Below are 13,505 nucleotides of genomic sequence, written 5' to 3' on the forward strand. Positions count from 1 at the left end.
TAGTAAACACTGGAAAGAATCTAAGATATCAAGCACTGAGGGGCAGAGGTGTCAGAGTTTATTTAGCTAAGCAATACCAGAAGAGGACTAGAAAATCCCCCCTTACTAGCTAGCAATCATTCTCATACCACAATGAGACCTCTGCTTAGTAACCCCTGCATATCTGTCACCCATGTGACTGCTTTTTGAAGCTAATTTAGGTATCAAATTTAAATGGAATTCTGAGAAAACTTTCATTTTTTTCTTTTTCTTTTCTCTTTTTTTACTCTGGAGTGAGTAGTGGAGGGAAAAGCTAGAAGAAATTTGAAATCACTTTTGATTCCTGTCATTTTCCTTAGTATTTAATCACGCTCTTCAGTTGAAAGGTTCGTCTTGGCCTCCATGGGTAGGCATATACACATGTGCTCACTCGTTCATCTATATGCATGTGTATATATTGATATGCATTCCTCTCCATCATCTGCAGGCATTTTACTAATAATGGCTTGTGTGTGTGTTTTATCATCTTATTTTTTAAATGAAAATGACAACATCAAAATTTTTTGCAGAAATAGTTCTTCGATGGTAAAGACATTCCAGCATGTAGGCTAGGGTCATCTTTGGGTTACAAAATTCCACAGAGGAGTTGGCATGGGGAGAGTATAAGCACTGTGGCTTTGGAATTTTGTCTTTCCATTTGGGGGCAGACAAGCAAAGTTGGTAACAGAAAAGTTGAGTTAGTGGAGAACTAGTGTAGTAAAGAGTGACATAGAAGAAAGGTAGAACAAGGTTGAGAGTGCAAGCAACAAAGTTAGTGTAGACAGAGGCAAGAGGAGGTATGGATGGATACTCTCCACCCTTCTCCCAAACACTTTCTCCTCTCTGAGGTTATTACTTGGGCTCGGAATGGGGTTGAGATTATAAAAGGAGTTTGGACTTTTAAGTTGGAACTTTTGTTGTTGATGAAGCTGTTTTGGAAGCTTTCTTCTTGAATAGAGCCTGGGGGATTTTATATAGTAAGGAGGACCAGGCAGAGCTCAGAAGAGAGGAGATAGACCACTTAGAGTCTGATTTAGATTTTGGGTTTAAGGGTGAGAAAGCACTACCAGATTTCCATAAATCAAGGAGGTGAGTCAGCAGAATCAAAATCTGACTCAGGCTCCACTCGTCAAGCTATGTGTCAGTAGGTGCATCCACCCAATGGGCATCTTTTTTCTAATTCATCCACAGTACTGTCTAGAACAGCATAGTCCCTGGATATGGGAATTTTCAGTTTTCCTATAGGTTGTCCCCACTTATTCATGTACTGAGGGAAGGAACAGAGGTTTAAAGCTGAAGTACCTGACAAAAGCACTTTTTAATGTACTTTTCTTGAGTAGCTCAGTGTTCAGGGTAAGTTTAAAAGGGAAGTGACCAATAGAGTTTTTGATTTCGTACGTTTAAGAAGGGAGTCACAAAGCTCAGGGTGCAGATAGAATCAGGGTGATTCTATCACCTCTAATTTCCTTTGGGAATGCTGTGAGCAAGCCTGGCTTTAGTGGTTCCTTCCTTCTTTGTTCAGAAACTCCTTGTCATAATTATTGTGCAGCCCCTTGTCCTCAGTGTCATATTGCCATGGTGGGGGCGGGAGACAGTGAGGCCTCTGGAAGAACCTGATAACTCTGAGGAGCTTAGAAGTCATTGTCAAACCAGTAAGACAAGTGTGATTGTATTAACTGAAGTGTGTACAAAGCCTATTTGACAACAGCTAGGGGACATTGAAAAATCGGAGACCGCCATCACATATGGAGAGGTCTTCCCATCTTCACCTCAGTGGCTGTTTCTTCTTATTGAAGAATGAAAACAGTAAATGGCCTAAAGCGAGCTAAAAGCAAATCCCTTGGCTTTATTCATTTCATGACTGCAATACTTGGTGGTAATATTAGTAAAGGCCCTGGCATTCCTCATAGGAGAAATGCCAGAAAAGAGGCAACTGGATGTTCATTCACCCGCTTAAGTTCTTTTAGAAAAAAACATGATTTATAAAAGAATGTAGAATCATAATTGTCAGCCAAGGTGTCGTTTTAACTTTAGGATGTCCAGAAACAAAGAGATATTATATCCTTTGTTCTCGGAGCACCACAGATGCCAAATTATGCACAGGGTTCCCTCCTGGCATTGAGTGCTTTGGAGCCTAGAGGCAACCAGTGATTTCAGAAAGATGTTGCCTCTGGTGGTGTCCTCACCTGAATATCTCCCTGCAGCTATGGGAGGGAGCATGGCCCTCCTAACTTCTCTGCATTCTGATAGAGCAGGCATTAGCAAGAGGGACAGATATCTTAGAAATGGCTGGTGGCTTGAGGTAAGCTGTCCCCAGACTTACTCTAGGGAGCTTGAAAAGAGTACCATTAATGTACTGGAGAAATAATTCATTACTTTTGGTTTTGTCTGTACATCAACATATGCCAACAGATGCTCAATTCAAAACATGAATATTTGATTAATATAAGAACAGGCATCTGGAACAGAGAGCAGTGGAATTTTGGGTACTTGAGTAAGACTCAAATGTCATCCATTCTAACCACAGCTGTCTGAATGCGCATAGTAGGCATTGAAAATATTTGTTGATTAGGTTTTCTTTGATTTGAACAACTTGGTTGCTTGGTTTCGAGCCCAGATGTTTGGTATCTAGCCAGAGTTGTATGCTCTGTGTGCTGTCATCAGCCTCACCACCACAGAGATGCATTGTCAAAGGGCAGCATTCTTCCCATCCCCATGGTGAGGTCCCTTGTCTCTCCTCTCTCAGCCCATGCACACTGGCTGTAGGCCATAGAACACCCTGAAGATGACTCATAGAGCTGTTCTCCACACCCCCATTTTCCCCAGTGTCATTGTGTGGTTGTATCTTATGACAGAGAACATTGGCATCTCCACTAACAGACCACAGCAGTGTTGGTGACAGGTACTTGAGCAGCCATTTACTCATCAATTCAATTGGTCATTGCAAAAGTGTTGAGTTAAAGGCCTGTTAGTTCACAGAACTGACCTGAAACCTGAGGAGGAAATATGAGAAAACCATGGGAAAGGAGGAAGAAGACTAACATATGGGTGGGATATGAGACATTTATTATTTCCTAGGGAACAATGACAAGACAAGGTAGTTATAAGAAAGGGCACTTCCTGATTGCATTAGTGCTGATGGCATGCACAACAGAGGGGAATGGGCACTATGTGGTAGAATAGATACACCGTCTACAGATTGGCATTTCAGATTTGCCTCATAACTCCAGCATTTAGCTTTAAGGTAGGGCCTTAGTTCCCCACTCTGTAAAATAAAGTGAATGTCCCAGGTATTCTTCAGTACTATCCATCCTTCTGTGACACTTTGATCAGAACTTATGAAATCCTCATTTCCCCATAATTTAATGTTCACCAAATATCTAGAATTTATTTACTTGTATAGTCAAGTAGACTTCTAATATTGTAAGGACACTAAGAATGCAAAGTAGTGAAAGAAAGTATAGACTATGCCTTAATACCCCGAGAGGAAGACAGCAGCCTTTGAAAGGCTATGAAACCCACTTTAGATAAAAATAGATAAATAAATAAAGATTTCCTATGGTTGGGAGTGGAGGTCTTACTCAAAGTGAAATAGTGACAAGTTTTATCTTTCTTCTTGAAGCACGTTCTTGACTCAGTTATTGGGTTACACGGTATTGGTATGACAACTTGGTGAGTAGGTACCAAATGACCTCTGCTGCTATTGGTAAAAGTGGTTTCTCTTCAGCCCATCCAAGAAATAGGGACTATATTTTTGTGGGTGGTTGAGAAACTAGAGCTAGGATAACTAATCTGTAGTTGAGCCCAACAAGTAGTGGAGGTGGAAGTTAGAATCCTACCTGACTGAAATAGTTTCACTACACAGGAAATTTCTCATCTCTTTAGACCCCAATGGAGGTAGATAAGTGGGTTCCCTATATAAAAGGCAAAACTCAGAAGTCACTAGAAACCTCTCACTTCTGCATAGTAATTGATAGTTTTCTGAGCTATAAACCAATTGGCCAATTACTAGCCACGTTGTTTTATCCCCACAAGAATCTTGTGAGGTCATACTATGTCCCCATATTATAATAATCCTGTGAGGTCAGGGTTATATCCCTACATGACAGATGGAAACTTGAGGTAAAAGTATGCTGATAGGGGTTTAGCTGGTTCTGCCAGGGCATTTTTGATGGATGCTGGAAGAACTGCCACCCTGAAACTCCATGGTGCCCCATCTTTACAGTTGAACTTCATCTATCTATAGGCTAAGGCATTCCTGACTCTGGGTACTGCTTTTTAAAATGCAGATACCCGTGGAAATAAAATCACCTCAAGCTTGCTATCACTTAAATATTTGCCTGAATGAAATCCTAGCAATCATTTGTGTCTGCCCTCGTTGAGCACAGAATGTTAACATGTTAAAATTAGGCTAAAATGAAGGGGGATTGGGATAGATTAGGGTTTGAAAGTTTGTTTGGAGTAACCATCCAGGTGGGAGTGTAATCATGAGGATCTCCAGACTCCATTTCCAAATGAGGGGCAGTCCCTGAGCAAGGAATAGTGTGCATGGCAAACAGCAAGGAAGATAATGAAAACAAAGTAACTGTTCATATCTTGGGCTTGGTTGGCCTACCTGTGTTAGACCCACCCCTGGTGAATGGGGCAAGATTGTGATGGATGGGGTCAAATCCATTTGCTGTTATTTGCCAAGTACCTGGCTTTGGGCATTGGTCCATTTCATATGTTCTCATATTCTGCTAACTACTTACGGCAGAAAAAATCATTCCTCTGTCTGATTCTAATATGTGCCAGTTGAAACTGAAATCCTAATACTGAGCAAATGTACCAAAGAACACTCTATAAACTTAATGAGGGAGATGAAGAGATATGTGCCAGAAACCTAGAAAATTTAACACTGATGAGGTTATGACTATTATATGTTTAGTTAAATTGTTGACACTGACAGGACGTGGCTGAGGAAATCTACCGTCCGTTTTCTCCTTGTATCAGTGATAATGGTTCCTTGGTGTGCTCTTCTCAGTTAACAAAAATATTCCTGAAAGTTAAATGCAGGAAGAAGTGACATAAGAAATACTTTTATTATCTCTGCTCTTCAGAGAGTTCCCTCCAGGAACATTATTTAAAACAGGACTTCTCTTGACTGGCAAAGTGAGTTTGGAGGGAACGACTCATAGGTTCAGAGGTGAGTGTGGATCCTTTTGAGAGTTACAGCGTCTCCTGACACCTTTGCTTATACACTTGCCCTGGCAAATCTATCTAGCACAATGCTGCCCTAGCCTTCCAGAAATACCTTTTTTCTCTTTTACCAGTTTTTCTCTGAAAAACTGACCAAGGTTCTCCTTTGCCTAGTGAATAAAATCTCAATTCCTTTAAGTGCCATTTAAGGCATAAATGTGGTCATGAGTTTTGTAAGCTGCAAAGTACTATATAAATTTTAGCTATTTGAAGAGGAATCAGAGGGTAGTGGAAAGGATATTGAATTTAGAGTGAGAACACCAAGGTTTGAGTCTTGTGCTAGTGGGGTGACCTTGGACAGGTCACTTAAAGTCTCTGAACTTCAATTCCTTCCTTTATAAAACAAGATTATTGTGATAATTAAAGTAATTGAAAGTGACATAGTAATTAGCAAAGAGTGGACACTCAATACCTGTTAATGAAGACGTGATAACCAAAGGCAATTTAGTCTAGCACTTAAGAACACTGGCTCTCAGGACATAGGTCACTTATCTTCTCTTATTCCCTACCTATAAAGTGGAGATAGTGTGTGTCTCTTATTCCCTACCTATAAAATGGAGATAAGATGGACGAGTCAAATGAGTTAATACATATTAGAAATTTTGAACAGAGCCTAGCCCATATCAATGCTTCTGTAAATATTAAGGCTCCTTTTGCTGCTCTTGTCACTTTTATTATTCAAGGACCTGTCCTGGTTTATCTTTCCAGCTTTATTTGGTTGTCTCTCCTACCAGTAAAAAGAGGTTTTCCCCCAGGTCATGACATCCTTAAGTTTGGGACTGATTCTTACTCACCTTTAACTTACCTAGGCTTTACCCAATGCCTGAAAAATAATCATTTGTGTTGTTAAAAAAAATGTACAACTACACGTTTGCTACTTCTTGGCATTGCACTGAAGGTTTTAGTGTAGTAAGGCAAGAAAAAAAAAAGAAAGAAAAGGCATCTAGGCTGGGAAGGAAAAATAAAAAAAACTGTCTTTGTTCATAGATGAAATGATCATTTATATTGAAAATACAGTAGAATTTATGATAAGCACTAGAGGTAATAAGTGAATTTAGCAGGTTGCAGGATAGAAGATCAATATACAATTTTTTTTTGTTCTTTATCCTCAGTATAGCCAGTTTAGTATAGACCAGTTTAATGGGAGCATAGGATGAGTAAGGAGTAGTGGTGGTGAGTAAAACTGGAAAGGCAGGTTGAAACTCAGTTTGATAACATGACTTGATGACGTGGAATGGTTTTGCTTACTCTTTATCTCTACCACCCCGCTTTTTCTTTCTTTGTCTTTTCCTTCCTTCCTCCCTTCCTTCCTTCCTTCCTTCCTTCCTTCCTTCCTTCCTTCCTTTTTTCACTTGTTCCTTATTTTCCCTCTCCCCTCTCTCTTTATTATTCATTTGTTGGTATAAACAACTTTTCTCCATGAACAAAGTTTCAGTTCTGTTTCTTAAAAACAGAAGTTTTTTATTCATTGGGTTAAGTAAACAAAATGACCATAGCTATGTTGCATTGAGCTTACAGGAAACATTCTATGGAAGGAGTTCCCAAAGATAGGGATTGTAATATCAGCACACAGACACTGGAATTCAGGGGGTCTGGATTCAAGTTCTGACTTTGTCTTAGCTATCTCTATGACTTTGGGAAGGCCATTTCACCTTTTGGAGGTTCAGTGTGCTTTGTCTTAAAAAAAGATAATGGCAACATGACCATCTTTTTAGGGTTGTAGTTAATTCAACTCAACAACACTTTTTCATTTCCTAGAAACTGGATTAGGGCATGTAAAGGGAAAGTCTTTCCCTTCAAGGAATGTTTAGTAAAAACAGGCTTGGAAATAACTCCACTGGCATAAGATAGGCACAAAGTTCTGGCAGTAACTACTGTTTTTCACAGATCTTAGCTTTGGTCCAACACATCACCTATGAGTTGTTGAATGTCTGATTGATGAAGTATTGAAGATCATTTAGAAATATAGAAAAGAAAACACACTCTTCTGGGGCTTGCACAAGAGGGGGAAATGGAGCCAAGAAGGTACCTATAATTTAGGGTAAAGAGCAATAATGAGGTCTCATAAAAATAACCATGATGTTAAATAGACTGCAAATCATTTGTCCCTTGATGCTTTTCTTAGATTTTGTGCCAGTGGGGGGGGGGGGGGGGGGGGAAGAAGAAAAAAAATGATAATTGGCCTTGTGATTTATGCCAAAAGAGATGCTTGTACACAGGATTTTGTTTTAGTGTAATCAACCCCCCCCCACCGCCCCGCACTATACTACCACCTAAAATTATTTAAGGGGAGAAAAACAAAATCCACCCAGCTATAAAGAGCAACCAGCCTGGGTTTGGAAAAGGCTTTAATCTACTCTGCCTGGGGTCATATTGTTTTCTGCTGCTCTTGACTTTATTTCAAAATGTAAAAAAATCACTAACAGCTACAATTATTTCAGTTTTATTCACTGAGAGATTATTCCAATCATGTAAGAGAAATAGATTCTAGGTTTTTTAAGTGACCTCTTATCTTGTCCTTCAAAGAAAACAGCATATATGTTTGGAAAAAACACTGAACAAGGGGTTTGGATGATGAGAGTTCTTAAAGCTAGAGCTGTCAGTCTCGAGCTTTTAGGCATTAGCTAAATCAAGTCCTGGATTTGGCCCTCAGTTTTTCCATCTGTAAAATGGAAACAGTTATACCTACCCAGCTGCCTCGTAGGGTTGGGAGTGTCAGTTGAGATGCTGAACTTGGAAGTGCCATGAAAATGCAAGGTGGTGCTTGCCTTTCTCCTCCTTGCAGTGGGGTTCTGCATCACAAAATAACAGGATGGACTTCAGATACTTTACAGGAAGCCAGTGCTGCTCTTAACAAAATGTTTAGTGTTACATGGTAAGGTTAGCACAAATTTATTTTTTCCTCACAACTGGCTTTCTAAATTCACTCTGTAGGGCCAGATACTCCTTTGCTTCTGAGTAAATTTCAGTTGGTGCCCAGAGCTTGCTACTTGCTTTGGTTACTTGAGTAAGTCATCTGGTTACTCAAGTGTCCAAACAGTATCAGTTCAGTTATGAATATGAAAAGTCTAGCATAGGAATAAACACTCTGAAATTCATCCATAGGTAATGCATCTTCTCTGTGCTTTGTAGCTTCTTCCTTTATTTTTTCATCTTCTCCCCATTCCCACACACCAGGTGAATAGGGTGCAGAGAACGGAGAGAAATGGGAGGCTGAATCCAACTTGCTTGGCTGGTGCCCATCTGCTGGCTTGCAGTGGCAGATGTTTAGCCTGGCCCTTCTCCTTGCGGCTGTTTCAGTAACAGCTGTGGTCCTCTTAACTGCCGTTCTCTTGATGATAAATCCATCTCCCGAGGCTGTCCACTTGTGATTCCTTCTTCAAATCCTGGGCATCTGGGGACTTTTCTCTGCTGAGGTTTCCTTACCTCCAACAGTGCAAGATCCAAGACTATACTGGGGTGCTTTTGTCTTGCACTTGTCCCTTACTTCCTCCATGGAAATACGGGTCTTTGACTTACTAATAGTAGGGTGGAGTTATATCCTCAAATTAAGGTGGCATCCTTAAAATGAGCCACCTACTAGACAGCTTCAGCCATAGTCTTTCATTTGTTAAAGGTTTTAGGTTTAAGTCAGAAAACCCTTCACTTTGACCCTGAAAACACAGGGAGCGCATTCCAAGCTACCTAAGTGAGCCATTGAACTCCCTGTCACTTGCTTGACATGAAGGAAGCGCCCCTAAGCCTTCTCCATGTGAGTAAAGCATTGCAGGCAAAATTCTTTGTAAAAATCCCCACTTCTCAATTCCAAACTCTTATCATAGCCTAGCCAGCATCTTTTCTAGAATACAGAGAGGTATGGTCAGCTAGGGTTTGTAAATCCAGTTCTTAGTAACCTCTGTTACAAGTCCAATTTGGGTGATTCAATCATCTTGGCATGTAGGTCTGGTTGGTTCCTATTGTCTTGGGACTTCAACTGAACTTCAAACAGAATCCTGTTTTAACCTTTTGTTATTTCTATCGCTGTATCTCAAACTGTAGTTTGTGGAACTGCTTCAGAGAAGTGTTCTAAGCTTTAAAAAGTTATTGATCAAGTAAATTTGAGTACCAAATGTGAGATTTCTAACTCTTAATTTACTCATTGTACATGAGCCTATTAAAAAATATGTGGAATCTATAATAAGGAATACTGTTTGACACTTTTAAAACCCACTGTTCCTCAAATATATTTAACTATACAGTTTGTTAACATAGCGTCTCTATATTTTGGGAAGTGCTGCTCCAGATACAACTTAGGGCCTTTTCGATGAATAAGCAGGGGCAGTCCCTGGTGATGCTTCCACTGAGTTTAGCTAAGTATGTTAATACATTCCTCTAAAGTTTCCCTAAAACAAAAGTTTTATTCCTTATTAATAGAAGTGGGCTCTTTTTCAGAGGAATATCTGTTTGGAGAACAGCCAATCAGCATTGACTATGTGGGAGTAAGAGTCATTAGTAGCCCTGTGGCCCTACTTATAATAAACAACAAAAAATAAAAAATAAGATATTTAAACCCCTTAGAATAGTGATTTAAAGTGACCTGATACTTGCTTTAGGATTTGAGAGCTTACCTTTGATGATGTCTAAAGGTGAAGGCACAGAGACTTACAGAGACTTATTCTCATCTGGACCAGATTTAGTTCTTCCTATGTTTTTTAAAATTCATGATCATCAATTGTGGTGGTTTGAATCATCCTGAATGTCTCCACCTTTTGGTAGGTTCAATTGGTCAGTTCTCAGACATCTTTTTCTGTACATAGCCCATTTTCTTTTATTTTTTTTAAATTTAACATTTATTTATTATTGAGAGACAGAGAGAGACAGAGCATGAGCAGGGGAGGAGCAGAGAGAGGGGGAGGCACAGAATCCAAAGCAAGATCCGGGCTCTGAGGTGTCGGCATAGAACCCAACGCGGGGCTCCAACTCACAAACCGTGAGATCATGACCTGAGCCGAAGTCAGACACTTAACCAACTGAGCCACCCAGGTGCCCCTATAGATACCCCATTTTCAAATATAGATTGTGATTTCCCAGATAGCCTGTTCCATGTATTGTTTCATCATGTTTTGATAAGATGATTGGCTTTATGGTTCTTCTCTGAACTTTGCAAGAATTTATGCTGAATAACATTTAAGTCCTCCTAACATGAGCAACTGTCCTGGTTTTAGAGCTGAGAGTCCTATATCTCAGGGATTCCATCCCTGGGACACAAAAAAATTCTTATTTTTTGGTGATAGATGCTACAGGTTGAGGGAAAAGTATAAAACCCATATGGCAGCCCATATATAGATGCAGAAAGCAATGCTGTTTTTAGTGCCAAATAGATAAAGCATAGATTATTTATCTTCCATAGTTGTTGTCACTATGTTTTGTCCTTCTCTTGCCAACCATGACTTGAAGTTCACCCTAATGAATCACCCATTGTTGTTTCACACCGATTGATGCAACTTGAGGGTATACCTTAAGTACACTGTAATTATGAGTATTCACAGTCTATCTTTGACTCTGTTTCTTGATGAACTGTTGTCCTTTGTGCTAGTTTAAGTTTTTACATTGTGAATATTGTGACTATATTTTCTAAGTGTTCAGATAATGAAAATGAGGATAATTATACTCCATTGCCAGCATAACCTGGAAACCCCAGAAAAAGAAGGTTAAATGACTGTTAATTAATGACTGATGGAAGGACACATGCAACTAGATTAGGGAAATCAATAATCAAAAGAGAGCATCTTGCAAAATGTGCAGAAAATTGGACATGGTGGAGATGGCCTTGTGAGAATACATAGGGAGACTGAGTTTTCTCAATTTTAGGATGAGACACAGAAGAACTTCTAAATTAGTCAGAAGCTTTTTTGTCTCCTAAAAAGACACCACTGCCAGGATACCTGGGTGGCTCAGTTCATTAAACTTCCAACTCTTGATTTCAGCTTAGGTCATGATCTCACAGTTTGTGAGATCAAGACCCACGTGGGGCTAACAGCACAGAGCCTACTTGGGATTCTCTGTCCCTCTGTCTCTGCCCCTCCTCCACTCTCTCTGGCTTTCTCTCTCTCTCTCTCTCAAAATAAATAAATAAGCTTAAAAGAAAAAAAAAGACACCACTACTTAGTTGAAAATAGTCTCTGCTAAATTATCTTGGCTATACCACCCAGGCAAGCAGCATTATCATATTATTCTCTCGATTTTTCTATGACATCAATTTAAGTTACATTTCCCGATTTATAGGTTTCAGTTAAAATGTCCTGTGGAGAAATTTTGGGTATCAAATGTGGTGCCCTCTTACAGAATAGAGTCAATTTTTTAAGATCTGACCAACACCATGCTTTCCTTAGTATGTCAAGTGATTTCTTGAACCACAGCAAGATAATGTTCCCTCTAGTTCTTCAGTATTTGGACTTGCAAAATGGAGTTTCAGGTTATCTTCTTGATTTCTATGAAGATTTTAATAAAACTGCAGAAAACATAACACATTGTTGATATCCTATTTAAATACAAACTCGACTTTACTTATCTGTCTGCATACTAGCAGACAATGAAAATACAGGTATTGGTAACTGCCATTTCGTTTTTAAATTTCTTACCAAACGAACCAGTCTCACCTGCTAAATCCTGTCTCCACCCTGTCTACAACACTGCTAAAACGGGGTATGAATTTGCTTACCTGTGATATTGAAACTTACAACATGAAGTTTTGGGTCACTTTTAGCTTCCTCAAAATAGACAAAAGCACTTGGGCTTTTTGATTTCATAGAAACGGAAGGAATTGGCCTTTTTAGGTGTGTGCCTACAAAATGACTATCAGTATTAAGGGCCATAGAGAAGATGTTAAAATGTTGGCCTGCTCTAAATCATATCTTCAAAGTATGGGATAAGAAGAATGTGCTTCACTGATTTGAAATACATTGGGGATGAGAATGGAAGACAGTATTACAGTAAAAGAGAAATTTATTTGCTATTTGTCTGAAACTCTTTGGTGATCTGTGAAGAGGCCACAAGGAGCCTAGAAAATAATTATACCTGAGCTATTTGGTGTTGTATGTAGGATGTGACAAAAAATTCATACACAGGGGGAAAAAAAGACTCATTTTTTGGAAATAAGGCTGCTTCTAAATGAACAACAACAAAAATGTCACCAGAGGACAGCCAAGTCAAACAAGGCTTTCTTAATTTCCTTATTTACTAAAACTGTAATGTACTTGGAATCCAGCTTTGATTTTACAAGTTGAGAAAAGTTTTGAATTCACAAGTTTGAATTACCTCTGCTGTAAAGTCATTTCTCCTGAATAAAGAAGTTTAACTTATGATGGCATCCAATATGCTGCATAGTGTTTTGAAAACAATGTCCACATTGGACATGGACTTTTTCTGTGATGAATTTATAGATGCAGCAAATATGACTGACAAAGTTCTGGCCCATCAAATAAGTATGTAGGTATGAAGTGGAGGAACATAGTTTGGAGAGCTGGACATTGATTCCTACAAGTCTAAAATCCTGCCCTTGCTAGTTAGTAAACTCTGAAGTGTTCCAAGCTGAAATGCGGGCTTGATAAAAAGCATAGCCACACATCGAGCAGAAGTTTACATTTGACTATATTCAGCCTTACCACCACTATATTCAGCCTTACCACCACATAAAGGAAGGGTGTCTTATAACTGCAGGCAGTTCAGAGAAGCATTAATGGAAAAACATTAAAAAACCAACAAGAGTAAAAATACTCTATTATGTCATGGGAGAGGATGAAATGTTGTCTTTTACTAAATAAAAGTACTATCTGTTTCTATTGTATTTTCATTTTCCCTTTAAAAAGTCTTACATATTTTAAGAATATACAATAATATAGCCTTCAAAATTTAAATATCGAATAAAACTTTTTAAGAGTTAAATTTGTACAGAGGACAGAAATGTAAAAATAATGTTATATTTTTCCCACACGTATGATCTATTTAGTCAGTCCTATTAATTACTATTAATTGCCACTCTTAACTAATTCTACATTTGTTTTAAATAATAGGATTTATACAGCCAAGAGGTAAATACTGTAGAACAATATAGAGTTTAAAATAAAACCTATTTTTCATATATTTTTATGGTAAAGTAGTTACATATCTATACAATTATTTATTACGTATTATTTTTTCGAGGGAGGTTCTGTTATGGATGCACCCTGAGTTACTTTTCTAAAAAACTGGTTATCCTGTTTGCCACCAGT

The 13,505-nt window shown here is 38.8% G+C and overlaps 1 protein-coding gene across 11 annotated transcripts in view; it reads left to right on the top strand.

The window, feature by feature from the left end:
* Window positions 1-13,505, top strand: part of LRMDA (leucine rich melanocyte differentiation associated) — a 1,041,237-nt gene that overhangs the window by 869,117 nt on the left and 158,615 nt on the right. The window lies entirely within an intron of this gene.

This window comes from Felis catus, chromosome D2 (genome assembly GCF_018350175.1).
Source record: "Felis catus isolate Fca126 chromosome D2, F.catus_Fca126_mat1.0, whole genome shotgun sequence".
NCBI lineage: Eukaryota > Metazoa > Chordata > Mammalia > Carnivora > Felidae > Felis > Felis catus.